Raw genomic sequence first — 26,704 nt, 5'->3', positions numbered from 1 at the left:
CTGTTTGAGGCACAGTCTCTGCCCCAAGGATCTTCCAAAGCCTGTCTCTTTCTCTCTCTCTCTCTCTGTGAAGATGATTCTCCCATTTGAACACCAGGTGGCACCATGTTCCCACCCCTTGGCAAAATGTATTTCCTCACTACAGTATTCCTTTTCCCAGATTCCAACCCCTGGAAAGGAAGGAAATTTGGATCTTAATTTCAACCCTCACTGGAATAAGTTGGACTTCAGTGTCAGGGGTCTTAAGATTTGGGCAGTCCTCTTTCTACAAACACCCAAGAAGGCTGGGCTGCCCTTTCGAGGACGGGGCACATAGGATTCTGGATAAATTAAGATTTAATGATTTATTTATTTAAGCCTTGAAAAGGGCGAGTGAAGGATGTCGCCCACAGGGAGGATTCACTGGAGATGATTTGTGTCCAGTCTCCAGAGCTGTTTGATCCGGCTTTAAGTATCATGGCTCCACTGTGTGGAACTGTGAGATTTGTCATTTGCTGAAGTCCTCAGGTAGGCTGCCCCGGTCCAAGGGAGCTCGCTAGATCTCTCTGGCAGATAATTTAAATGAGCTGACCAAAGGACATGCGGCCCAGGATTCTGGAGGACGGAGCACCAAGCCACTGAAGTGGGATCCAGCTGCTGGGACTATAGGATGGAAATGATCCACAGCCCTGCCTAAGCAGCATATAAAACCCACAACGTCTTCAAATGAAAATTAGGATAGGGTGTGTGCCCTGAGAGAGGAAACCCACAACTGAGCTGAGCTTTAAATAGGGCTTCATAAATAGAGAGACCAAAGGATCTGGCCCTTTGGTCTCTCTGGGAAGGAAATCTTACCTCTAATGAGACCCCTACTCCAGAGGAGGAACTTTCCCCTGGAAGCCAACAATGTTTGGGAGGGGGGGGGAGAGACAGGTTTTACCTTGCAATCAAGAGGAGACCCATGCTCTGCTCCCTGACAGGCTGGCTTCCAAAAATGAGGCCTGTTGGGGGTGTTTGGGATCGTCTGGCGTGAGATGAAACTGAGTGTGGCCTTAATTAAAAAATAATAATATGCTTCTTCCTATTAGGCAGCAGATAAAAATGGGTCTGGCAGGACCCTACAGAACAGACTGAATTTAGTAGACCATCCCTTATTTGTTAGTTTACCTCAACAGGTAAACTAACAAATGATACATTCACTCAGAAGCTCCGTGAAATTAGAAAGAATAAAATGTTTCTGTTTACTCACCGTTCTTCTTATATAAAAAACAAACACCATATTTTGTGGAAATGTTAACTTGTTACATTGCTGAACTTAACTGCTTTGCTTCATGACTGACTGACTGGTTACATTCCTGACAGAACACATTGCTCTGTTTGCTTTTGACTCCGTAACCCAAACCTCTGACAGAACACAAACCAAACCTTGACTGAGTGTGAAAATAAGAATTTAAAAAAAGGGGGGGAGGGAACAATTGGCTTCAACTAACTTGACGGACAGCAACCCCACCCCAGAGAAGGCCCTGCCAGCCAAAAAAAAAAAAAACCTCTTAAAGGTGTTATACGAGAGTGCAATATACCCCACCAGGTCTAGGCAGGCCCAGCCAGAGAAGCCCAGAGTCAGGGGCAGAGGAGCATGGGGTGTGGCAACCGGAATCCCACCTGCAATCCAAAAAGGAGCATCTGGACTGCAGTCCAGGGCCAAGCCAAGCCAGGCCCGTTGGAGACAAGCAAAGAAAGAAAGGGCCTTGGGTGACATTCCAGGAGTTACAGACCGTAAGGAATCCACGGGGCGGGGGTGGGGGGGCTCTCCAGACGGCGAAGCTGAGATCTGGATCTAAGGGAAGTGATGCTTCCATAGGAAGACTGAAGGTGCTTCTACCAGGCCTTTGGGGCCCCATCCACCACTCAGCGGCAAGACCTTGGCCCGCTGAAGAAGGGTTCCACCCACAGGGTTTGGTCTCCCTGGGAGGAGCAGCTTTCCTCTAAGGAGACTCCTACCCCCAAGGAGCTTCTAAGGGCAGCCTGGTATTTCACCTAGCCCAGGGGTCTCAAACTCAATTTACCAGGGGGCCGCTAGAGGCAGAGTCTGGGTGAGGCTGAGCCACATCAGATTTTCCACCAAGCGGAGCAAGAGCCCGAGGAAGCCACCCAGGAGTTTCCTTAGCCCGGCTGGGGCTCCGAGGAGGAGGAGGAGTATGCGAGCCCTCGTCGCCGGCCACGATCCCCTCCCCGGCTCCTTCTTCACTACCACCATCAGCAGCAGGACGAAGAAGCGGAGAAGGGAGGGGGCATCGGCGGCCGCCAAGGTGGGGGGGAGGAGGGCATGACATAAAATTAAAAAAAAACCCTCACAGAATCGCCTTGCCAGAGAAGAAAAGCCCCCACTGGTACCTGCGAAATTAAACAGAATGGGGCAGGGGCCCCCACAGGTGCGCGCGCATGCACAAAAACACGCACGCAGACATGGAGGTCCGGCAACCTTCCTCTGAGTCCCTCTCTCAAAAAAGACGCACTCAGCAGCAGCTACCCCCACCACGACAGAGGAGCAAACTTCGTGAGGCGAGCCCAGGCAGCCTCCAGAGCCAAGGCGGCTGAAGCAGGACAAGGAGGAGGAGGAGGAGGAGGAAGCACTGTCGGGTGCTGAAGTGGCCGCTGGCCAGGCTGGTGCTGGGGGTGCCGAGAGAGAAAGATAGCCAGAGAGCCACTTCCTTGGAAGAGGCAGCTATGGCTGCTGTTGGCGGGCTGGCTGCAGTTCTGGATGGAGGGCGCAAGAGGCGCTTGTCTTGGGAGGGAGCTGGCGAGCGAGGTGAGGCTTTTTTAAACTCTTGACAGCAGAGGATGCGTGGGCGCTTCAAGGGGGGCAGGCAAGGCAGGGGCTGCAAACTATCATTCGGCGGGCTGCAAATGGCCCCCGGGCCGCATGTTTGAGACCCCTGACGTAGCCGCTTATTTCTAGATTTGTACCGTCAGCCTGTGTCTCTCTCCTCAGCGGACGGGAGGGTCCAGCCTTGACCTGGTCGGATGAAGGCCCATCAAGGGTCCTGGACCAGCGGGAGCCACCAAGTCCTTCTCCGTGTTCAGCTCTGGCTGCTTTCTTCACGGCACACATGCTGATCAGTCAGCCAAACGGATCAACAGCAAACAAACAACTGCCTAAGGTAAAGGTAAAGGTTCCCCTTGACAATTTTTGTCCAGTCGTGTCCGACTCTAGAGGGCGGCGCTCATCCCGCTCTTCAAGCCATAGAGCCAGCATTTGTCCGAAGACAATCTTTCCGTGGTCACATGGCCAGTGTGATTTAGACACGGAACGCTGTTTACCTTCCCACCGAGGTGGTACCTATTTATCTACTCGCATTTGCATGTTTTCGAACCGCTAGGTTGGCGGGACTGCATACCACAGATGAAAAAAAGAGGGGAAACAGACCTATCGTCGAGAGGCAGGGCTCTCTTTGAACATGGAGGCTAGAAGGAAGGATGGGTCAGTGCTGGGGAGACACAGACAATCACCTCAGCCCAGGAAAGCCCCTCCCAGTCACACAAACCGCAGACAGCATACAAGGTTGCAAATAAAACTCCAATACTTCCAAACAAGGGGATGCTTCTAGAAAGAGGATCCGTCCTCTGGCGAGCCTTCAAGTGGAGGAATTGTCCTCTGGACCACCGCAGAGATGGCTCCGACTGGGCGACTCAAGGCTCATCCCAACACTTCTGCCACCGTTGGCTTGCCAGGGAAGTTCCCCCCACCCCCACCGAGCCTCTGGGTGAGGGAAAGGGCCCAGCCAGAGGGCCCTGTGAGCAGGATCCACCATTTACTTACACCTCTGGCCATCTAGACATTTAGGTTGAGCCGGGCCCTTGGTTCCCAGGTAGGACCCCTATACTCGTAGGGAATCAATTCCCAGCCCTCTCCCCCGTGGATACTGAAACATGTGGATTAGAGCAAACGCTATTTGGATAGTGAAGGCGATACCTAGCATGGTCTCCAGCTCCCTCTAGTGGCCAGTTCTGGCAACGTCAGCTTTAGAAATATGTGTTTCTAGGATTTTTCTTTTAATATTTTGAATAGGTTCAGACCGTAGACCAGTGGATAGCGATCCCGCGGATAAGGGAATCCTGCTGTATTCTTAACACAGAGGGGCAACAGTTCACCAGGGTCTCGTTTCTGATTCTTTGCCAGTCCTGCCTCGGGGCCCGGCAGGTTGACCTCGGGAGCTTCGGGGCGCTACCCACTGAGCCGTGGGCCCTCCCTAGCGTTACCTGTGAACTGGGAAGAAAAAGCACCTGCTTAAGCCCTGCCTGGGTGCAAGGGAAACCCCTGGATCTTTCGACAGGCCAGGAACCGGAAGTTAGCATAGAAACCTGCAGCTTGGGAGGAAAATAGAGGCCAATATTTCTGCTTAGCTGGCTCCTCGATGTGTCGTCCTTACGCGCCCACAGACCAGGCTCAGTGACAATATGTAGCTTACGAGATTTCCAACCCTTCCCAAGCGGGGGAAAAAAATACATTTATTCTCTCTTGGATCCAGCTGTCCATGGAAAAACAGCCTGTGTTTGTAGACGTCAGCTGGGCAACATTGCTGAGATACGAATCACAAAGTGTGTGTGTTAAGTGCATCTAATAGGACATAAGGGGATGTATTATGAAGACAGTCCTGGTGGGAGGCTGACTCTGTTGCCGCTGGGAGGTCAGTGACTCCGCATGGGCCACACAGGGGCCAGAAGACCTTTTATCTAGAGAGGCCAGGCCTCCGTTTGAACCCAGCGCTCCACTTCCTGGTGGTCACATCCGAGTCAGCGTTAACAGCCGGAGCCACGTGGAGGGAGATCAACAGACCTGGACGTGGCTTGACGTCCACAAGGAGCAGGATCCGGCCGGCAGGATGAGGGGTTGGGGCACCGGGGCAACAGGGCTCATGGGGACTACTCCGAGGGGTTTTCGAAGGAGCAAGCCTCTTGACCTTCTCTGCCACCCCCTCGGGCTTCCTGGTTTCTTCCGAGTTCAGCTGCAGTCCCACCAAGTCGCTGGGAAAGAAGACAGTTTTTCTTGGGAGCGAAGATTTAAAGATGGTTTGCTTTTGAATGGGCAATTAAAAGGCATTTGCTCTACAAAAGACAGGGTAAAAAGGCGGGGGAGAAACTATTTTCACATGCATTACCAGAACTGGCTACTAGAGGGTGCCAAACACCATGCTAATGTATTCTTCACTAGCAAGTATTCATAGCATGGCCTCTAGCTCTCTCTAGTGGCTCGTTCTAGTAATACATGTGAAAATAGGTTTTTTTCTTGTTTTTTTCTTTTACTATTTTTTAATATTTTCAGACCATGGATAAGTGAAGCAGTGGATACTGATCCTGTGGATAAGAGGGTCCTACTGTATAATAACAGTTTAAGTGCCATCAGATTGATTCTCTTCATGGCGACCCTCCGAGGGCTTTCTAGGTGGAAAGCCTTCACAAGCGGTTCCCAGTTCCTCCTTTGGGTGAAGCTCTGGGACCACTGGGCAGCTTGCCCAGGGCTGGTCAAGATGTCAGGGCATGTAATCTCATTAGCAGCATAAATTTCAGGTGGCCCCTCTCTCAGGAGGAGACACACGTGGAATTCGAACTCCCAACCCTGGTGCCCCGACGTATCCAAGTGTCAAAGATTGTAATCTATGAAAACTGACAAGCAAATAAATTTGTTAGTCTTTACGGTGCCACAAGACTGATTTGTATTTATTTTTAATTCACTGCATTGGGCCAATGTTTACAATTGTTTGGACACTATTCTATACATGCAATGTTTACATTCCTGCTCCTCCTCACACTATGTAATGTTATACTTTGTTTAGACAAAGATCTTTCCCACCACCATGTGTTAATTTGCTTACACCAGGGACTTGAAACATTTCAAGGACTTGGAATGACTTCTAAGGAAGAGTAAAGAAGAAAATGCAAAAGCAAGATTATAGTTGAATAATAAAGCTGGTTATTCTATTGCTAGTTCTGATTAAAAGAAGATGCACTGAATCAACTGCTGAAGTGCAAGTCAAACACTTCTGTAAAACTCACTGAACTAATGGTCTACTCTACTCTGGACGAATAGGATAGTTGTAATATGGATGAATAACATTCATAATAATGTACTGTCAAGTCAATTTTGACTTTCCTGGGTTTTCTAAGTATGCAGCATTCACAAGTGGTTTATCAGACTAATAAATAATTATGTGCCATCAAGTTGATTCCAATCTATGGCAATCATTTCCTTAGCAATATATATGTCTAGGATTTTTCTTTTTATATTTTCAGACTGTGAATCATTGGATACTGATCCCGCAGATACAGGAGTCCTACTGTATTTCAGCTTCCAGTGTCATTTCCTGACTGTTTTTATTTAGGACAGGACACCTTTTTCAGGATATGAATTTATACCTGTGAGTTTATGGAAGGAGTGTTGTTAGCTAAGGAATTAAAAAATATCCTGTATGTGTATAGTTAAAAAAAAAATTCCCCCCAAGTGCTGAAGTCCTATTGGACGGAACAAAGTCAGTTAAAGGGGCATTGCATGAGATATAATTGTGTAATGAGGAAACACCTTCGGTCTTTATAGATCCCAATTTCCCCCTTTGTTATTTGTTTTAAAAATTGCATTCTCAAAAAAGCCTTTCTCAAGAGTTTGTGACCCACGCGTAGAAATAAAAGTCTGGGTTCAGCAACTGGACCCTTCCAAAACCTGCAAAGGCAGCGAACTTTCAACTTCCCCAGAAGGCTCCTGCCTTTTTTTGGAGGGTGCCAGTTTCCAGAAACCTTCGAGGAGGCGTGTTCCGGCCTCTCCTGGCGTAAAATTCCCGGCGCCTGCAACAGAGCCATTTCCCGGGCTGCAAAGCCCACTGCGCCAACCGCCCAGGGCAGAAGGGTTATCCCTGGGAGACCCACGGCGGGCCCTCTCGTTGGCTTAACGGCAGATGTGTGCTGTCCTCTGTAATTAGCCCTCCGAAGGGGATCCGCTTAATTCTTCTCGGAAAAGCCGTTAGTGGCCCCTGTCTTGCTTCATTAAGCCTTTGAAGGCTCAGCGTGGCACAGCTGTTGCTGCTTTTTTTGGGGGGGGGGTGTTAATCTACAAACACAACACCTACCCCCCCCCACACAAACACACACATGCAAAAAAAAAATATTGTTCATGAGAGTGGCAGGAAATGTCTTCCCACTAGCGGTGCCCACCGGGGTCTGTCTGGTCGCAGATCAGAAACCATCTCGGGGGGGGGGGGCTTTTCAACAGAATTTGCTGGCCATCATTTCATGGGCTGCAGCTTCCAAAGGCTCTGCTATGCCCAGGGATTGGAATCCGCTCCGGGTTTTAGCCCGAATGCTGCCGGAGGTATCCAGCACTCCCTTCCCATGGAATCCTTTCTTCCAAATAAGGTTCAGCACCTTTGAAAGCCAGAGCGGATCCCCAGCCTCTAGGAGATCAATCACCCATTGAGCCTGGCCGCACCCAGTTTGAACCCAGTCTGCCTTCCCCTGGGTGCCCTTCTCTCTGCGCCAGCAGGTACCAACCACGACACAGTATCCTTCACCCCACTGGAGGTTTTGCAACCTTACATGCTGTAGGTGGGACTGGGAATGAGTTATTGCAACTAAGTGCCTGTTGATGAGGGGGGAAAAAGGGGTGGTCTTCTCGTGGGGAACTTGAATCTATTCTGCCCTGCCAATCCCTGCATGTCTGATACACAGCGAGAGGGATTTAACCAAAAATACAAAACTCCGCAACATGTTCTCTTGCTTTCCCCAGCAACGGATCCCTGTGTCAAATCCCTTTGCTCTCTTCCCGTTAACATCTGTTCCATTGCCAGCTTCCAAGGACCAATAAATAAATAAAAAGCTGGATTCTCAGCAAATTTCCACTTGATGGTCGGAAGCAATTCCGGAATTATTATAGGGATAATGAAGTGGAACAATGCATAGTATTCGTCTGTAAATCACTAAACAAATAAGTTCCAGTCCTATTAAAACCTTAATAGTATGGTCACAGGTTATGTATTGTGGAAAAACCCCCGTAGGCAGAGTTCCGATGCATGAGGATGGGATGAAAGATATGGTTCTTATAGGCTCGAGCGAGGGGGGGGGTCTGCCCAGTCTTTTCTAGATAGGTCACCCCATGATCGGGCCCCGTCCTGCGTTCATCACGGCCCCAGTGTGTGGCATAAGGAAAGGAAAAAAAATACTTTTCTCTGTTTCTTTGAGTTTGGAAGGAACAGTGGCACACCAGAAGGACCCACCTTGGGTCCTTTAGGGGAGAATGGCAGGACAGAAATATTTTAAATCAATAATAAATCAATTTAAATAAGGGTCCCAGGAGGATGAAGAGAGTTGGTTCATGTAATACAGCGTGGTGTAAGCTCAGCCCAGCATTTCACCCAAGAACGCCCGGGAGCCGCAGCAGTTGGTGATTCTGATGGGCAGTGCATCCGTTCTGGGTTTTTGCCTGAACTTGGCAAAACCTCCAGGCCACGGGATGGATGCAAACATTTGGGTTTTTATTAATTAATTTATTTGTTTATTTTGCCAGGTGGAATTTCTGCCACATTCTTCCGCTTTGGAAGAAAAGGCTTGTCCTTCTTGACCAACGGAGAGACAGCGTTTCCTCCCCACCCCGGGCCACCCCTTCCCGCTCTCTTTGGCTGCCCCCAGCGGCCTGTCGGGTGGCTTAATGGACCAGGGAAACAGGCCGCGATAACCTGGCAGATTTTCATGCATGACGGAGAAAGGAAAAGAGAGAGAGAGAGAAATTAATCACTCTGACTTGGGTTGCAAGGCATGAGAATGTACTGTACTTAGTTATTATTATTATTATTATTATTATTATTATTATTATTATTATCATCATCATCATCATCATCATCATCATCATCATTATTGCTTCTAGTAGCGGCACACCTCTGATGGCTATAAAGGTGGGAGAGAGTACCTTTTATCATCCTTAAAAGGAAGCCCCCTCCACCACCACTTTTCCCCTCCACTCTGAATTGCTTTACCCTACTTTTCCTTTCAGGTAATGGGCAATGAACGGGTGGAGGGACAGGATAGAAACCACACATCCGTCTGGTTGCAATCTCCTCGCTCTCCCACATGGCTCAAGAAATGTCATTATTAAAACTGAAAACACCATTCCCCGGACACTCTCCCTTTTTTTTTAATTTTTAATTTTGCAGCTTTGGGTGTTCAGATTTTCTGTTGTGGTGAAACCTTGCATGCTTTGTCCAACAGAATACACAGAAAGCCGCTCTGGGCAGTTGTGAACTTTCACGCCCTTCCCCGCGCCTAGGCTTGGATTCAGCAAACCACGTTGCTGCTTAATCAACCGCGCTACATGGATGGCAGGCAGGGGCACCTTTTTAAGGCGACTCCATTCAGCAACTGGCTGGCCTCCAGATGTTTTAAGCCCCAACCACTGTCATATCTCACCCTGCCAGGAGGTGATGACCACTGGTCCCATCACCTCCTGGCAAATAGAAGGGGAAGATATGGAGGCAGTGACAGATTTTAATTTCTTGGGCCCCACGATCACTGCAGAGGGTGACAGCAGCCACGAAATTAAAAGACGCCTGCTTCTTGGGAGGAAAACAGTGACAAACCTAGACAGCATCTTAAAAAGCAGAGACATCACCTTGCCAACAAAAGTACGCATTGTCAAAACTATGGTTTTTCCATTAGCAATGTATGGAAGTGAGAACTGGAGCATAAAGAAGGCTGACCACCGAAGAATTGATGCTTTTGAATTGTGGTGCTGGAGGAGGCTCTTGAGAGTCCCCTGGACTGCAAGGAGAACAAACCTATCTGTTCTGAAGGAAATCAACCCTGAGTGTTCACTGGAAGGACAGATCCTGAAGCTGAGGCTCCAATACTTTGGCCATCTCATGAGAAGAGAAGACTCCTTGGAAAAGACCCTGGTGTTGGAAAAGTGTGAAGGCAAGAGGAGAAGGGGACGACAGAGGATGAGATGGCTGGACAGTGTCATCCAAGTGACCAACATGACTTTGACCCAACTCCGGGAGGCAGTGGAAGACAGGAGGGCCTGGCGTGCTCTGGTCCGTGGGGTCACGAAGAGTCGGACACGACTTAACGATTAAACAACAACAAGGGTATAAATTGCTTACACCCATCTCTCCTGCCACCACTGCTTCATGGGTTGGTGGGTTGGTCTTGAAAGCACACATTCCTTTTATTTTTTTATTTTTTGCTCTCAACAGGATGGACAAATATGCGGAAAGCCAGGCTTTGGCCAGAGCAAAATCTGCCCAATGGTGGGAACTCCGTGCATGATCGGTGAGCATGGCGCATTGATTGACTGTTAAGAGGTGGAGCGGCTGAAATCCCAAAGCGGTGACATGCCACCTAAATAAAGCCCGTGTGTTGCATTTCTACGGAGTGGAGAAAGTGAAGCTCACACAGCCATAACTATGGGAATCGGGCATAATTAGAATTTGGGAAAAGGTTACTTTGGGGAATTAAAAGTATGGCCACAGAGAGATTCTGAGAATTATAATACTAAGAATTAATTGTAGAACTAATTAGAGTGCCCCGTAAGGTGAAGAAAATGTGCTCAATACATTAGTTAGTTCCGTGCCGTCAAGTCAGCACCAATTTATAGTGAGATATTTAAGGCATGCCTTTTTTCCCCTCACTCCACACTCCGTGGCCAAGTGGGGATTTGAACCCAGGTCTCCAGAGTCCTGCCCGCTACACCACACGAGGCCCCTTTGCTCAGCCGATTAGAGAACATTAAATGGACTTGGCAATCAGAATCAGCCGCTAGAGTACATCAGAGAGGGCAGGATGGCTTTGATTCCTCCCCCCCCATTGCAAAGTTATTTGAGTTTAATTTATAACGTCTCCAGGCGAAAAGAAGGGTGTGTTTTTGGAGATTCCCCTCTTCGTTTCCTCCGAAGTGGAACTCTTTTTTGTTTCTTAATTATAGGGCAAGGAGTTTGATCACGGATCGGGAGATTTTCTCTCTTTCGGTGGCACATGCAACTCGCCCACACCTATGCACCCAGTGCAAAACTGGCGCATTTCGGACTCCCTCCTTTAGCCCTTGGGGAAGAGAGTGCCAGAAGCCAAGGTCACATACGATGAATCTCTCAACCTGTGAACTTCCGCAGCCTGGCTGATTAACTAATCGGCAGATTGTGCTGCACATCAAAAGCAGGCCCTGTGACGTTCCTGGGGCAGAATAATGAACTCAGCCTTCCCGCCCTGATTCTCCGGGTAGCAATTAAAACGGGCAGATGAGATCTGTTAACCTCTTCGGTGCCCTGCGGATTTACCGTTTGCAGGAGACTAGAAGGGTCCCATCATCCGTCTTTGGAGGACGGCGGGTGCCCGGCACTTTTAGCCATGGCATTTCTAGTTATCACGTTCCTTGCTTTGGGGAAGACAATGCACTGAAATCCAGAGGCCTTGTTTCAAGAAGCAGCCAAGGCCAGCTTCTCTAGGAGTAAGAAGAGCTAGCTACTCCTTCGGGAAACTTGGCGAGACCCAGTTCCAGGCCTGTCCATATGTCGGATTCTCTGAGGAGGTTTCTATGTGGCCAAATACACAGCAGGCATCTCCCTTTTCCTCTCACTTATTGATATGCGGATTGCTATTCCTAGGTGCTACTTCCTTCCTGCTTCTCACCCAAGCTGCTGCTGTTTTTTTTTTTTTATTGTCCAAAAATGAGGAAGACATATCTTTTCTTTTTCGCCATTGGGGCTGCAAGGAGATCCACAGGCAGGAAAAAGCCTGCTTCGGGGCTTTTGCAAAATCAAACTCCCAACCTCTGGCTCCGTAGCCAGGCGCTCCACCACACTGAGCTCCCCGGCAGCTGGATGTTAGCGAATTAACTAACATAATACCTAAAAAACAAAAATCACAGAATGTGATTGGTGAGGACCCTAAAGATCCATTAGGACAACCGCCTACCGGGACAGAAATTCGATAAGGAAAGCCTCCCTGACAATTAGGCGTCCAACTTTTTAAAAACCCTTCAGTGTAGGACAGCGGTTCCCAACCTTGGGTCTTCTTCTTGCGCTGCAACTCCCAGAAACTCCGGCCAGCGCAGCCAGTGGCAAAGGCTTCTGGGAGCTGTAGTCCAAGAACACCCGGGGGGGCCCAAGGTTGGGAACCCCTAGTGTCGGAGACCCTGCAACGTTCTTGAAATAAAACCCCTGTTGAACCCTTCTCACCTTCAGGAAGCTCTCTTTAAGGTTGAATTAAAATGTCCTGCCCAGTCATGCGAGTACCTTTGTCCGGTTTCCTGTTGGAGACTCAAGTCGCGGGAATTGCTGTCAAGTCGGACTTAAGTCACATCGGACTTGGGGTCCCCCCCCCTCCAGTGACTCAAACTCAACCGGATGCCACTGACAACCTCCCTTTTTTCTAGTGGGAGAAAGCTTGTTTTTAAAAGGGACTCAACCTTGAGTCTTGGGTACCAAAGACTTGAACTCAGACCCAAAGCCTTGCCAACCTCCCTGGTTCCTGCCTTCCTAACATGGCAGGCCTCAACTTTGACAGAAAGAGAGGGAGAGATCACGAACCAACCAATCATTCATTCATTCATTCACCTGAAGATTTAAAAATGTGCCTTGCCCTCGTATTAGAACTGCTTCCGCCCAAGGGTACAGGTTACGGGCCCCCTCTCCTCCTTTTGCCTTCCAACAAGGTCACCTTAGCAGTTCCATGTGTGTGATCTATTGCCTCTCCGAATTGCTCCTGACAGGCATCTCAAAGTCACTTCTCGATGGATGGCTGCCTCCTTCAGTTCAGTGCCCTTAATGTTCTCCCGGGGAGAGCGCCCGGCCCACAGATCTTCTGTGGCTGCTGATCAGGGACTGCTTTTGTCACCAAAGGTCTCAGGAGCCCGACGGCCCTGACCTTCCGGCTGCATCGCCAGGTAGCAGGCCGATATTTGGGGAAACATGCATGGCGCCCCCTGAACACCTCAAACATAGCTCTGCAGTGCGTTCGATCTCATCGTGGGTAACGGCAGCCTTCCAAATGCAACTCCCATCATCCACAGCTGTGTTGCGGAGTTGCGAATTTCTAGTGAAACTCTTTTTGCTACACTGCAGAAGTATCAAGAGGGGAACAGCTCCAAGTTCCCCAGATAGTCCACTTGTTTCTCATTAACTAGCGCTGAGAGTCTCAGTAACTCATTCTAAGACACGAGTGGTAGGAAGGATAAAAACCGTTTCATTTACTTACAGTTGTGAACAGATCAACAGCAAACAAAACAAGCACTGCTTCAAACAGACTAAAGAGAGGGAAAGGAACACTTGGCAGAGAGGCGGGACTCTCTTTGAATTCAGAGGTGGGAGGGAATGATTGGTAGAGTGACAGTTGGAAAGAGTTCAATGTTCTGGGAACTGCTAATCAGAAAATAGGCATGCACGTCTTTCTAGAAACGTGCTCTTCCTAGAAACACTTTCACAAAGAGGCCAGAAGAACAAAAGTCTTCATTTCATTTACAAAACTCTGGTCGCTGGAACCGAGGTGTGCTCACCCGTGGCAGGAGGACACGAGGCCGCCTCTTCTGAATGAAACAACCACGCCGCCTGCCTTTTGGGAAAAGGAGCCGAGCCTTAGGACCAGTGGCGGATGGTGCCTCCAGTTTGGGATAAATAAATAAGTGGTATACAAAAGGCTTGTGATGAAATGGTGGCCAAGATCGTACGACTCGGTTACGCTGGTGTAAGGCAATTGCATAAAAGCTGTGCCACGTTGCTGCAAGTAAAGAATTTATCACTCCTGTCTTTTGCTCATCAGTGTCAAGAAGTAAAAAAGAAATGCGGGGAGCAAACGGGGAGCTGTCGTCTGCTAGGATTTAAGCCAGAGCGCTTCTGTTGGAGTAACTAATGAATAGGATTCTGGCCAATCGATAAATAACATACAGAGGGGTAACTTCACACGTCTCTTTGTTGTTAGCCCTTGATTTTCTAGTAGCGTGGCAGTGGCCTCACTACTGGGATATGCCTTGTGTTGGAGTTTTTACAACCTCGCAGGCTGCCCAGGGAAAGTGTGGCTGGGAGGGACTTTTCTGGGCTGGGGTGACTGTCAATCTAGCCAGCATTAACCAATCATTCCCTCCTGCCTCTGAATTCAAAGAGGGCCCCGCCTCTCTGCTCCATTCTCTTTTCCCTCTCAAGAGTCGAGTGAGGTCTGCTACTGAAAACAGTCATGTTTTCTCCGTTTCCTGTTTGATCTGTTCCACTGTAAGCAATGGAACCTGAAACCTTTTACAATATTCTTTGTCCTACTAATGTCTCAGAGTGAGTGACTGAGACTGTAAGTGCCAGTTAATGAAAGAAAAGGGGTGGCCTAATCTGGGGAACTTTTATCTATTCTGCTCTGTAAATCCCTGCACGTCTGCTGCATAGCAAGAGGAATTTAACCAGAAATTCAAAGTTCTGCAACACTTTGCACCACAAGAGAACGGTTTTTCACGTTCTGGTATGTTTTTAAAAAACAATTCAAAGGTGATTGGTTTGCATTAGCTTTTGAGGGTTCCTTCTGATGAAGAGAGCTAAAGTCCAGGAAAGCTAACACCAAATTAAATGTATTAGTTTTTAAGCTGTCACAAGGTTCTTGGTTGCTTTTAATGCCACCTCCCTGATTTTCCCCCCCTTCCAAAATTCCGATCTGAAGGACAACCAACAATGAATCGGAGTTGCTTGTCGAAGTGCAAAAATTGCCACTTACTTTTCCAAAGCCACGTCCTCAGCAAGGCTGGCTCGGCTAGCCAGCAAATCACCCTCAAACATGTCCACAAATGCGAAATAAAGGCAGCAGGCCCTCCCCTAAAAGCCTTCTCACACAAAGGCAGTAACAGATGAAAAGGACAAGAGAGACAGAAGAAAGGGAGGGGGTCCCAAGAAATGTTCAGAGCATCAGCTGCCCCCCTTTTGAAGGATGAGGGCAGGAGCGATCGGGCAAGCTTTTGAGGGGGAGCAGAAAACAGCCGCTTTCAAGCTGTGACTTATTAAGAACCAGACAGCAGATGGGGCCTCCTCACCGGCACAAGCAAATACGTTTAAATATTGATGGTAGGAGGGAGAGTGAGCCGTTGATGTCGGGTCCCCCCCCCCCCCAAGTTCTTGCACATTAAAAAGGAAAAAGCACAAGGGCGAAACAGAGACCTCTGGCTTCCCCAGGAACTTCTCTGAAATCTGGAGTGGTTGTTCTCCTTTGCTCACCAGTTCATAATCTTAATAAGTTTTATTGATTTCAAAGCTGTTTCCTTGCATCGGCTTGGCAAATGTTTCAGTGGTGCTTTACTGTTCAGGCTAGCTGGGTTATGCTTTCATATATTGTAATACCGGCTTTTTCTTATTTCTTGATTGTTAAGCGTGGTCTTGCATTCCCAGTCTCCCAGGAGTAATTGGTGGCTGGGGATTTTGGGAGGTTCGACTTCAAAAAGGAACCTTTCAAAGCTCGCCCATAGGGAGGTGTGCATACAGTAAGGCCCCTGTGTCTGCAAAACTGGTATTCATGGTTTCACTCATCCACAAATCCAAAAATATTTAAAATGTTAAATGAAAAAAGAAAAGAAAAAAAACAGAAAAATGTATTTCCACAATGTAATTACCAGAACTGGCCATTAGAGGGAACCAGAGAAAATACTACTGTATGGATAAATGCTATGGATAATAAACCCAATGCCAAACTATTTATTTATTCTTCCAATTGCCACATAAACCTCGTTGTTCCTGCTGGGACAGACCAAGGCGTCCATACTTCTGGCCAGAATCCTATTGCCCTTTACTCTTGCTTAAGGGAAATTGTGAACCATTGGAAAACACATCATGCTGGGCCAAGTTGATGGCAGTAGGAAAAGAGGACAACCTAATGTGAGATGGATTGACTCCGGAAAAGAAGCCATTGCTTTGAGTTTACCAGACCTGAGTAATGACGGGAGTGCCTGGAAGCAATTAACTCATACAGTTTCCATCAGTATCTTGGTGACTTGATGGCATATAACAAAGAGGGAGAGAGATCGAAATATCACATAAACCCGACAGCATCAGGTGCATGTCCAGGAACGCAACCAGCACCCTCAAAGTTTAATATGGTTTAATGTGATTCCCCCCCCCCCCCCTTTTGCAATCATTACCCAACAACAGATTTCTGGCTTATATCGTGTATACAAACTTGCATGGTACTCACAGAACCAAACCCCGTCAAACGTAGGATGATGAACCTTATTCAAAGGCATTTGTTTTATGGGTGTCAGGATCTGACCCGAAAACAGCCGAAGAATCTGTGTGATTTCCCAGAGCCTTCCTCTCCTGTCTTTCCAAGGATTACAAGTCTGCCTTGGCCTTCCGGGGACAGCCGATCAATATTTAAATATTTCTCTTTAAAATTATATATTTATATTATATTTTAAATATTGATCTATCCACTGATTTATTTATATGTGACCCCCTGGGTCACAGTCAGGATAAAACCATGGAGGTTTCCTCCACCTGGTAAGAGAATGTACTAGGTGGAAATTATTATTATTATTATTATTATTATTATTATTATTATTATTATTATTATTATTATTATTATTATTATTATTATTATTATTATTATTATTATTATTATTATTTAAACAGGGTTTTTATTATTTATTTCTTGCAGATTGGAATAAACCTGCAAAAAAAACCTGAGTGAGCAGAAATGCCAAGGTAGATCTCATAAACTATCACGAAGCTCCGGCCTTTAAAAAAAAAAAAATCGTTTCACGGAATACTGGGAATTGTAGTTTCCCACCCGCCCCTGTTCTCATAGCCTCGGCTCTTTCTGCCTCACCTGGAGAACTACATTTCCCAGCGTCCCTTTCGCGGGACAGTGGAACGCGCCGAGTCCAGCCGCTTTTCTCCATTGAGACAGGCAGAGAGCATGATGCAACGGGAGAGAAACGCGCATGCGCTACCCCCACACCCCCGCTGAGCGGCAGCAGTCTATGCATGCACTGGGCGTGCATGGGGAGAGAAAGGGTTACTTGTAAGTAAGTGCCCTGGCACTTCACGAAGCTAAGGAGCAAACACACAAGAGAGCTGATTTGCCCGCAGCGCTTTGCAAACTTGCTGCTGTGGACTACAATTGCAAATCTTAATTCACAATAAATGGGGGAAATACAGTCAAAGCCATAAACATATGGGTGTTCCAGTAATTACATACCCAGCTGGAATAATAGATTGGACTCAAAAAGTGTTAGAAGAATTGGATCAAAAAACACGGAAACTAATGAATGTGCATCACCAAAAAGTGATGTGGACAGAGTATATTTACCACAAAAAAAAAAAAAAAAGAGGCTGTGGATTATTGCAATTAAAGCAGATAGTAGAGGAAGAAAAACGAAGCCTAAATGATCATATCAGGACAAGCAGAGTAAAATTATTTTTTAAATAATATGAAAAGAGTGAAAATGGAGAATATTTTGAAAACAACAGAAACAAAGGCTCAATATAAGAAACAATAATTTGAAAATAAAGAGCTGGAAAAACAAACCACTACATGGACAAACACCTGAGAAATATTGATGGAAAGCATGATCATAATTCAACACGGGCATGGCTAAAACGGGACCCTAAAGAAAGAAACCGAAGGCTTGATTTTTGCAGCACAAGAACAAGCACTCCAAACCAATATGATGAAAGCTAAGATTCAAGGAGTTAGTGCTAACGGCAAATGTCAACTCTGCCAAGAAAAAGATGAAACTGTGTCACACCTCATCTGTGAATGTCCAAAGATTGCACAAACAGATTACAGAGTTAGTGCACTGGTCATTGTGCAAAAATATATATTTATATACAATATATATAACTTGCCGCCTCCTGATGGGAACATCAGGAAAAGAAGGTGTAAGAAAATGAGGAAGTCAAGATTTTGTGGGAGTTCAGGATCCAGAGACATAACACACCAGACATAGTAGGAATACAACTAAGAAATGTCTGAATCATTGACGTTGCAATTCCAGGGAATGACAGAGTTTAAAATAAAGAATTGGAAAAACTAACAAAGGAAAGACACCTGGCCATCAAAACATCTCACCTCTGGAAGAAACCCACTTCAGGGGTCCCTGTAGTCATCGGGGCTTTGGGAACAATATAAAGAAATTTCACACAGTATTATAAACAGTTTCAGATCTCAGAAATCACACCACCACCAGAGCTCAAAAAAAAAAAAAAATGGCAATATTAGGAACAGCCTACATACTGTGCCGATATTTAACAGATACTTAGGTTTTTGGTTAAAGCTTGCATCTTTCACAGAATATCAGTCAATGTTTTTATAATTTTGACTGTGCCTGGAGTTTTTGAAGAACAACAACAATAATAATAATCTTAAAACTGCAGAGCTGGGAGGGACTTTATGGATCATTTGAGTCCAGCCTCTGTCAAGGAGGCGGGGGGGGGAAATCGAACTCCAAACGTCAGATTCCTGAACCGCTAAACTATCCAGCAGTTCCCTTAAATCTTCTGCAAACTGTCTTTATAATGTGCCTATGATTTTTTTTAGAAAAACAGCAAGAACCTCTGCTTCCATTTCCCATATGTCTTAAGATTACCTTCTCTTCAGTTGTATTTTAATAGTATAATTAGTTTGCTTGTGTCTTAATATTACAGTGGTGCCCCGCATAGCGACGTTAATCCGCTATCCAGAATCGTCGCTAAACGGAACTAAAAACCCGTTTAATGCGTTCCTATGGGGCCCAAACTCACTGTTCAGCGAAGATCCTCTATAGCGCCACCATTTTCGCCGCCTTGGTAAGCGAGGGCAGCGCGTGAAAATGCTTGCGGCGGCCATTTTGGAACTGCCAATCAGCTGTTCTAAAAACATCGCAATGCGAAGATTGGTAAGCGAAACCATTCAGAACATCGCAATGCGATCACATTAGCGATAAAAAAAATAGATCGCTATGCAGATTCGTCGTTAAACGGTGCACTCGTTATGCGAGGCACCACTGTACATGAATATTCTGTGTATAACGTATTCCTGCTTTTATTGCAAAATTGTGACCGATATTTATTTATGTATTTATTTATTTATTTAACTTATATGCCTCACACTCTGCCCAAAAGTCTCTGGGCAGCTTACAATAATTAAAATTCAATTAAAATATTGTTATATTCTGGGTGGGATCCTGCTCCTCTGAGCTGCCTTGAGCTCTATTTTAGCAGAGAAACACGTGATACTGAGGGAATAAAATTGCACATATTCTGGCTGAAATCCGGTTGCTTAGTATTACAAGTTACACTAGAGTAGACTCATTTTGATCAGTGGGAATTTAACTCCTTTGTAAGTCCCATTGATCCATAGGGGCCTACTCGGGTTGCAGCTTACTTCACTACAATAAGCCACAGCTAGAGTAAGCCCATTTGAATCAATGGAATTTATTGACTCGTCAAATCCCCACGGATTCAGGGGGCCTGCTTTTTCTATATTCTGAATTTGACCAGGAAAAAAAAAGACACAACTATCTATGCTTGTTTTTTACTGAAAACGATTTGTTATCGGGCTGTTTGGTTTATTTTAAAAGTTCAATTAGGGATTAAATACTTAGTTAAAATGATGGTGGCAAAATGTGGCCCAAGAGTTTCTCTGGAAGCCGTCCAGGGACCATCCGGGCGAAGCATGATGGGCTTCATTATTACAAAGCAGCATTTCTGGAAGAAAACCAGTTGCGTTCCTTTTTAATTCTAAATTATGCACTGAAGGTTCAACGAGGGGAAAGGAGAGGAGAAGACAAGACAGCAAAAATGTGGAGGAATCACGGCTGTACCAATTAAGAGAGCCCTGCCTTTCCCCATGGGATCTCTTGCCCATTGACATGTGCCTTGTGTTTCCAATCGACGTGTATGGGTGGTGAAAGCCGGACAGTCAAAAAATCTGGCAGGGATATCCTGGACTGCCAGAAAGATGAACAAGTGGATCCTAGATCAAATCATACCTGAACTTTCTCCAGAGGCAAAAATGCGGAAACTGAGGCTATCCTCCTTTGGGGCCGTCATGAGAAGACAGGATTCCCTGGAAGAGACAATCATGCTGGGAAAAGTCGAAGGCAGCAGGAAAAGAGGAGAACCAAATACGAGATGGACTGACTCTCTAAAGGAAGCCACAGACCTGAGTTTGCAAGAGCTCAGCTGTTGAGGACAGGACATATTGGAGATGGATTATTCATATATGATTGATCATTCATATAAGTCAGAGACGTCTTGATGGCATATTACAACAAACAACAGGATTTCTTACTCATTTTAACCCGAAACGTGGCGGAGGGATTGGGAATTCAAGAGCTGACTCTCCACATCCCTCCACCCCCACCTCCATTTCACCCATTTTTTTCCCCTTCCCTGCCATGTGCTTTGAACTATCTTGGCTGGTAAAGAGACCATATGCTCTCGGCAGCTTGCACATTCTTCTGAAACTCCGCATGGTTTCTGTCGGTTTGTGAAGGGACCCATCTCGTGTGACGACTGGAATCATTTTCCAGACAAGCTGGCACGAAACAAAGAATGAGACCTCTCTTTCTTTTGGAAAAGAGAGACAGTCCATCCAATTTACTGGCATTAACCAAAGAGAGAGAGAGAGAGAGAGAGAGAAAGAAGAAGAAGAAGAAGAAGAAGAAGAAGAAGAAGAAGGAGGAGGAGGAGGAGGAGGAGGAGGAGGGAAATCCCATTTCTTCCAAAGGGTCTACTCTAATTGTGACTAACATGGTGCTTGTTGTTGTTATGTGTCATCAAGTCATCAACTTGACTCTATGAATAAACGGTCCTGTCTTCAAAAGCCCGGCTCAGCTCTTGCAAACTCAAGCTTGTGGCTTCCTTGAGGGACTCAGTCCATCTCGTATTAAGTCATCCTCTTTTCCTGCTGCCTTCCGTCTTTCCCAACATGATTGTCTTCTCCAGAGAATCCTCCCTTCTCAGGAGGTGCCGACAGTCTTGTGTTTAATCCTCTGCACCTAACTCTTGGCCTAGTTGACTCCCTCTGTCTCCACTTGCTGCTCTACTGAGTCGTCCATAAATCTGAAGGATCGTAAGGCAGTTTTCTCGTCAATCCCACCCACTGGGGGCATGATATTGGGGTCCAGTGTACGCATGTGATCAGAACATAGACAGAGGGCGATGTGCCCCCCCATCAGGGTTGGAATGCCATCGCTGGCAGAGAAGAGGATGGACAGAATCAAGACAAGCCAGTCTGTCGTTGTACCAGGTAAAGAAAAACCCGGATGTCAACCATGCCCTGGGGGTTTGAACATCTGAACAAGGATGGAGGAGACCCTTGACCGGTGGATCGAACCAGCATCCCCTTGAGTTGGCATGCTGGGACTCGTTGTCTCTCGGAAATAATTTTTCCCAGCCCTGGTACTCAGCCGCCTTGGTGCGCTGCCAGGAAAGGAGAGAGGCAGGGAGAGGGAAAGTAGGATGATGCAAGCTGCTTGGTATTTGTCATGGCAAAGCTATGCCTGTACACAAACACACACACACAGTACTAACTGTATATCTGGGCATCTCTTTCTCTCCCTTGTTAACTGTCTCCAGGACGTTAAATGCTTTTTCCATTTCTTTGCAAACTTCTCAATTTTAAAAGAAAGACCTGGCAAGGGTGCCCGCATTTTATGGTGTTCTCAGTTTGTGCCGTCCGGTCGCTTCTGACTGATGGCGACCCCACGGACGAGCCATCTCCAAAACGTTCCATCCTCAACTGCCCAGCTCAGCTCTTGCAAACTCCAGCCTGTGGTTTCTTTTAGGGTGTCAGTCCATCTCATATCGAGTCTTCCTCTTTTCCTGCTGCCTTCAACTTTTCCTCAGCCTGCTGGTCTTTTCCTTCTCAGGATGTGCCCCAAGTAGAACAGCTTCAGTTACATCCTTTTTTTCCTTCCAGAGATCGTTCAGCTTGGTTTGATCTAAGAATCACTTCTGGCAGCCCAGGGTATCCGCAGAGTTCCCCCTCCAGCACCACTGGGTATTTGAACAATCTAAAACGATTCTGGTGAAAAAACTGACTGATGCTCCTGGGTTCTAAATCTCGGTCAATAAAGATGCAACAGCAACGGATCCCCTTTATCTAGTCATAACGGTGTGTCAAGTGGGACGTTTCCACCTTGGGATTCAGAGTTTGGGGGTGGGGGGGTGGCGGGACTCGAGAGGAGCACGACAGACAGCAAAGCTCCCCTTGAAGGACAAATCCCAGGATCTGGGAGAGGAAATCACGACAGTGGCAGAGTTCTCCAACTGTAAGGTAAAGGTAAAGGTTCCTCTTGACAATTTTTGTCCAGACATGTTCAACTCTAGGGGGCGGTGCTTATCCCTGTTTCCAAGCCATAGAGCCAGCGTTTTGTCCGAAGACAATCTTTCCGTGGTCACATGGCCAGTGCGACTTAGACACAGAACGCTGTTACCTTCCCACCGAAGTGGTCCCTATTTATCTACTTGCATTTGCATGCTTTCGAACTGCTAGGTTGGCGGGAGCTAGGACAACGGGCGCTCACTCCGTCACGTGGATTCGATCTTACGACTGCTTGGTCTTCTGACCCTGCAGCACAGGCTTCTGCGGTTTAGCCCAGTACTCCTTCCCAAATGTAGGTGGGCTCTAAGCAAGGTTTATCTGCTGCCTGTTTTCAAGAGATGCAACCTGCTTCATATACTGTATCATCAGATAAAGATGATTAAGTGGGGATCAATTTATGACAGGGGTTAGCAGATTATATGTTTCAGCCTTTGAGGGTCCTCTCTGGTTTCGCTATTACAGACTAGCGCAGATCAAATAAATCATGATGTCCCGTCAAATCCCTTCCCACTTAGAGCAACCCTTTCTGGGGTTTTCTAGGTAGAGAATACACAGATGTAATTAACCCTTCCCTTCTTCTAAGGGGAATCCGTGGGACTGGGCAGCTGGCCCAAGGCCCACCCAGGCTGGCCTTTTCCCAGAAGGAACAGTGGGGAATTCGAACTCCCAACCTCTGGCTCCACAGCTGGATACAAAACTCACCGAGGTCCCCAGGTGGCTCACACAGATCAAAATGATACCCAGAGTGCACAAAATGATCTCCCAAAGGAGGGGGAAAATACTAGGGTTTTTTTAAAAAGCAGAAAATGTATAATTAACCCTTACATTACATTAAAAGTTCCTTGTTCTGTTTGTTTCTCAACAGCCAGACTGCCATTATCTTCTTTAATTACCCAGTGACTGATTGCTGTAATAATTGGTCCAGCAAGCACAAGCAGGATGCTGTCTTGTGCATTTTGTTGTTACCAGAAAAGCAGCAAAAGACAGCAAAAGATTCTCTGGTGGCCAGTTCTGATACTGCATCATGCAGATATTCCGGGAAGATGTAACAGGGGAAACCAATGAATATTTTTTCCCCTTGCCACTTAAGGCTGATAAAAGCATGCTATAAAAAGGCTGTAGATTTTCTATAAAATGGCTCTAAACAAGCCCGAAAATGTCCTTTAAACTTTCAAAGGTAGTGATGACTTGTTACACAGTAATTTACACATTACTTGTTGCACCTAAAAGTAGTTTTGTAACTATGTTGTATGGTTTTACTCAAAAGTAACAAGTTGCAGATCACAGTTCCTTGTAACTAATTACTTCTACGCTCTGACTGTAAATAAAACTGCTGTTCCGTTTTAGCATCATTTTTTCAGATTTTGACCAGTGTTTGAATATGACAAGATCAGCACAGGAATGGCAGCAGAGTTTCTTAGCTACTGCTTTTAAAAAACTGCAAAGGACCCAGGAGTTTGGCTAATATCTAGGGCCCTAAATATCTCCTTTTTAATTTGAGCACTGCTTCTGCCTGAGTGAATGAGCAGATCCAGACGTGTTCATCTTCATTTTAGAACAGCAGAGCTGAAAGGGACCCTATAAATCAAGTCCAGTCTTGGTCAGGAATCGCACTCAGAACACCTGGCTACGGCTAGATTCCTAAACCATTGAGCTCTGCGTAAACACTCTTGTCCTTTAGCGTTTTTGCCCATTCCTGCTGGTCCCATGATTCTGCTTTTTTTACACGGGGCTTATAGGGTACCCTCTTTCCTGGACAAGGGGATTCTGGGAGAAACGTCACTCCTCTAAGTTCTGGATTCGAGACGCTTTCCTTTTGAAACGGGGAACATGTCCTCTGTGTTAAGGAGACCGTGGCCTCCTGAAGCCAATTTCCAGAGGTCTATGGAGCATGTAGTGCTGGTCAGGGGGTGAGACCCCCGTTGCTAAATCAGCATTAGGGTGTGGGCTGGCTGACCCACAAGGGAAGGCAAATGTCGGTGGGAAAGAGGGGAAACCAAAGGCTATGGCTCATTGCTAGGTGCCAATAAGAAGAAACCCACTGAATCAATGGCAAATCAACAGTGGTGGACACCCCGTGGGTCTACTCTAGAAAGGACAAGCAATTGGAGTTAAGCCCACATGCACAGGGCTCCTTTTCGTCTTGATAGATTTTTCTATTGACTTTTTTTGTTCTGGAGCAAAAGGACAGGTGGGGGCCATCTTGAAAAGGGCCCCGGGTTCAACTCCGCACCCCCAGCCTTCCTCTTAGTTCCCAGATGTTTGGCGCCCGTTCCGCTCAAGCCTGATCCCACGCAGCTTTCTGCGGATCTGATCCAGGCCGCGGGGTGCCATCGACAAAGCCCGGAAGAGGGTCTGATTCTGATGTTCGGGGTCAGGGGGGAGTTTCGGAGGTGGCTTTGGACCAGGTGGCTCATTCATCGGTGCCTCCGCGATGGAGCCAGCCACCTGACCCTCGCTGGCGAGTTCTTGGCAGGCGGGCCCTCCATCTTAGCAAGCCCAAGAAGAGGGGGGGGGAGAGAGAGAGCAGGCCACCTGGCTAATCGGAGGATTCGGGAACATTTTGCTGGCTCCTGCGCCAAGATCTGATGAGGCGATCCTTTATCATGGGTGTAGAGGGCAGCCCCTCTCTGCCTCGCCAGCCCTCAGCTGGCGCTGGCGCTTGGCATCTTCCCCGAGGCTGGAGGAACCGTCCCCTGCTCCAGAGGCTGTCTGCCACGGAGGAGGAGGAGGACCAAGAGGGAAAGCCCTTTCAGAACTGGCAGATGCAAATCAAATTAGCTCTCACTTGACTTCCAGTTGCCTTCATTTCGGAGGATGCTCAATCAATGCTTATTGTTATTCTGTGTCATCTACTCCTTCACTCTGTGTGTATGTGTGTGTGTGTGTGTGAGAGAGGATAAAACTCCATGCACCCAATCCCTGAGCTTGCCAACATTCGGGTTTTTATTTTCCCCCAACTGACCACTCCCAGAACCTCCTAGCCATCGGGGTCCAACCAAAAAACAAAACAAAAGCAATATTTCCTAGCTGTGTGTCTAGGAATTAAAACACACTCTGATCATGGTGCTGTCCCATTGCTGGTCATTACTGCGTTGTATTCTTTGCAATCAGCTAATCCTGGTGACTTTTCTGTAAGTAATCTTGGTTTTAAAAAAAAGGGGGAGCGGTAGTTGCAAGATGGAAAAAAATGTAATTTTTTCCATTTCTGTGTAAAATGCCCAACGCATTTCGGCCTATCATCCTTCTTCAGGGGCGTGTTTAGTAAACTCTAATTAGCTCTTTGTCTGTTTATGTCATCTGCAACCAGCTCCATTAAATTAGTTTTTAAGAAACACCCCCTTGAAGAAGGCCAACAGGCTGAAATGCGTTGGGCGTTTAACACTGAAATGGAGAACATTATATTTTCTACATCTTGCACCTACCATTCCTTCCCTTGTTTTTTTTTAATTACCTAAGACTTCATTGGTTGCGCCAGTTCTTTTCATGATTTTCTGTAAGTAAACAAGTGGTCACTATTATTTATTCATTTATTTAAAATTCAGTATTTATATGCCATTAGATGCAGCTACGTGTCTGCCTTTATTTATTTATTTATTTATTTAACTTGTATCCTGCACCCTTAGTAGCAAACACAACTCTGGGTGATTTACATCCAAAGTGAAACAGACATAAAATAAAATGAAATAAATCTTAACTACACTAAATACTAGCACCAACTAAACAAATAAGACAACCTGCTGAAAATAAACCAGAGAATGTAAACAGTTTACTTTCTGCCTCTCTGGCCATCAGCCCCACCCCACTTCCACATTATCTGTAATAGTAATGAATGGGAAGAAGAAACCTAGTTCTTGTTTATGGTTGGGGAAGAAAGGATTGCAAGATTTAGGATTGCGATGCATTTATGACATCTAGGGCTTAGCTCTTCTTCCTTCTGCATCTCATCAATGAGCTTGCTCTGTTTTGTGATTGGTTCTTGCAAGGTAAACACGGGCCTCCTTTGCCAGTCTGATGACTACTTGGCTGTATTCGGAGACTGCAGGGCAGTGACTCAAAGCTAGTGGTTAGGGCCTTGTGATGTCACAGAAATAATGCAAGTAAAAGGTAAGAAGGAGCAGTTGAGGGTTCAAAGAGGCATGGGGGTGCCCAGGAAAATGGGCCAAAGATCCCAAGATAACCAGAGAATGTGGTTGCCTAGAACCCTAGAAAACGGACATTTTGTAGGTATACTAATAAGGCAGAAACATGCACCAAAGAATTGCACCAGTCTTCACATCCAGACACCCTTACTCACAGCCCTCCATGATGAACATGCCACCTACCCATTCTGCTATTCATCTGCCACGGCTTATGCAAAAAGAAGGCCTAGGAGTCACGATGGTGGTGCTCTCTTCCCCCCCAAATAGGATGCTCAGCTTGA

General features: G+C 46.6%; 1 protein-coding gene across 1 annotated transcript in view; it reads right to left on the bottom strand.

The window, feature by feature from the left end:
* Positions 1-15,519: 15,519 nt before the first annotated feature.
* LOC140701785 (uncharacterized) overlaps positions 15,520-26,704 on the bottom strand; it is a 37,417-nt gene continuing 26,232 nt past the window's right edge. The window contains exon 6 of the mRNA XM_078379097.1: positions 15,520-19,881. The gene's annotated coding sequence lies outside the window, so the exon portion shown is untranslated. The remainder of the gene's footprint in view (positions 19,882-26,704) is intronic.

Source organism: Pogona vitticeps, chromosome 7 (assembly GCF_051106095.1).
Source record: "Pogona vitticeps strain Pit_001003342236 chromosome 7, PviZW2.1, whole genome shotgun sequence".
Taxonomy (NCBI): domain Eukaryota; kingdom Metazoa; phylum Chordata; class Lepidosauria; order Squamata; family Agamidae; genus Pogona; species Pogona vitticeps.
The sequence above is the reverse complement of the archived record's forward strand: the minus strand, read 5'-3'. Positions and strand labels throughout refer to the sequence as shown.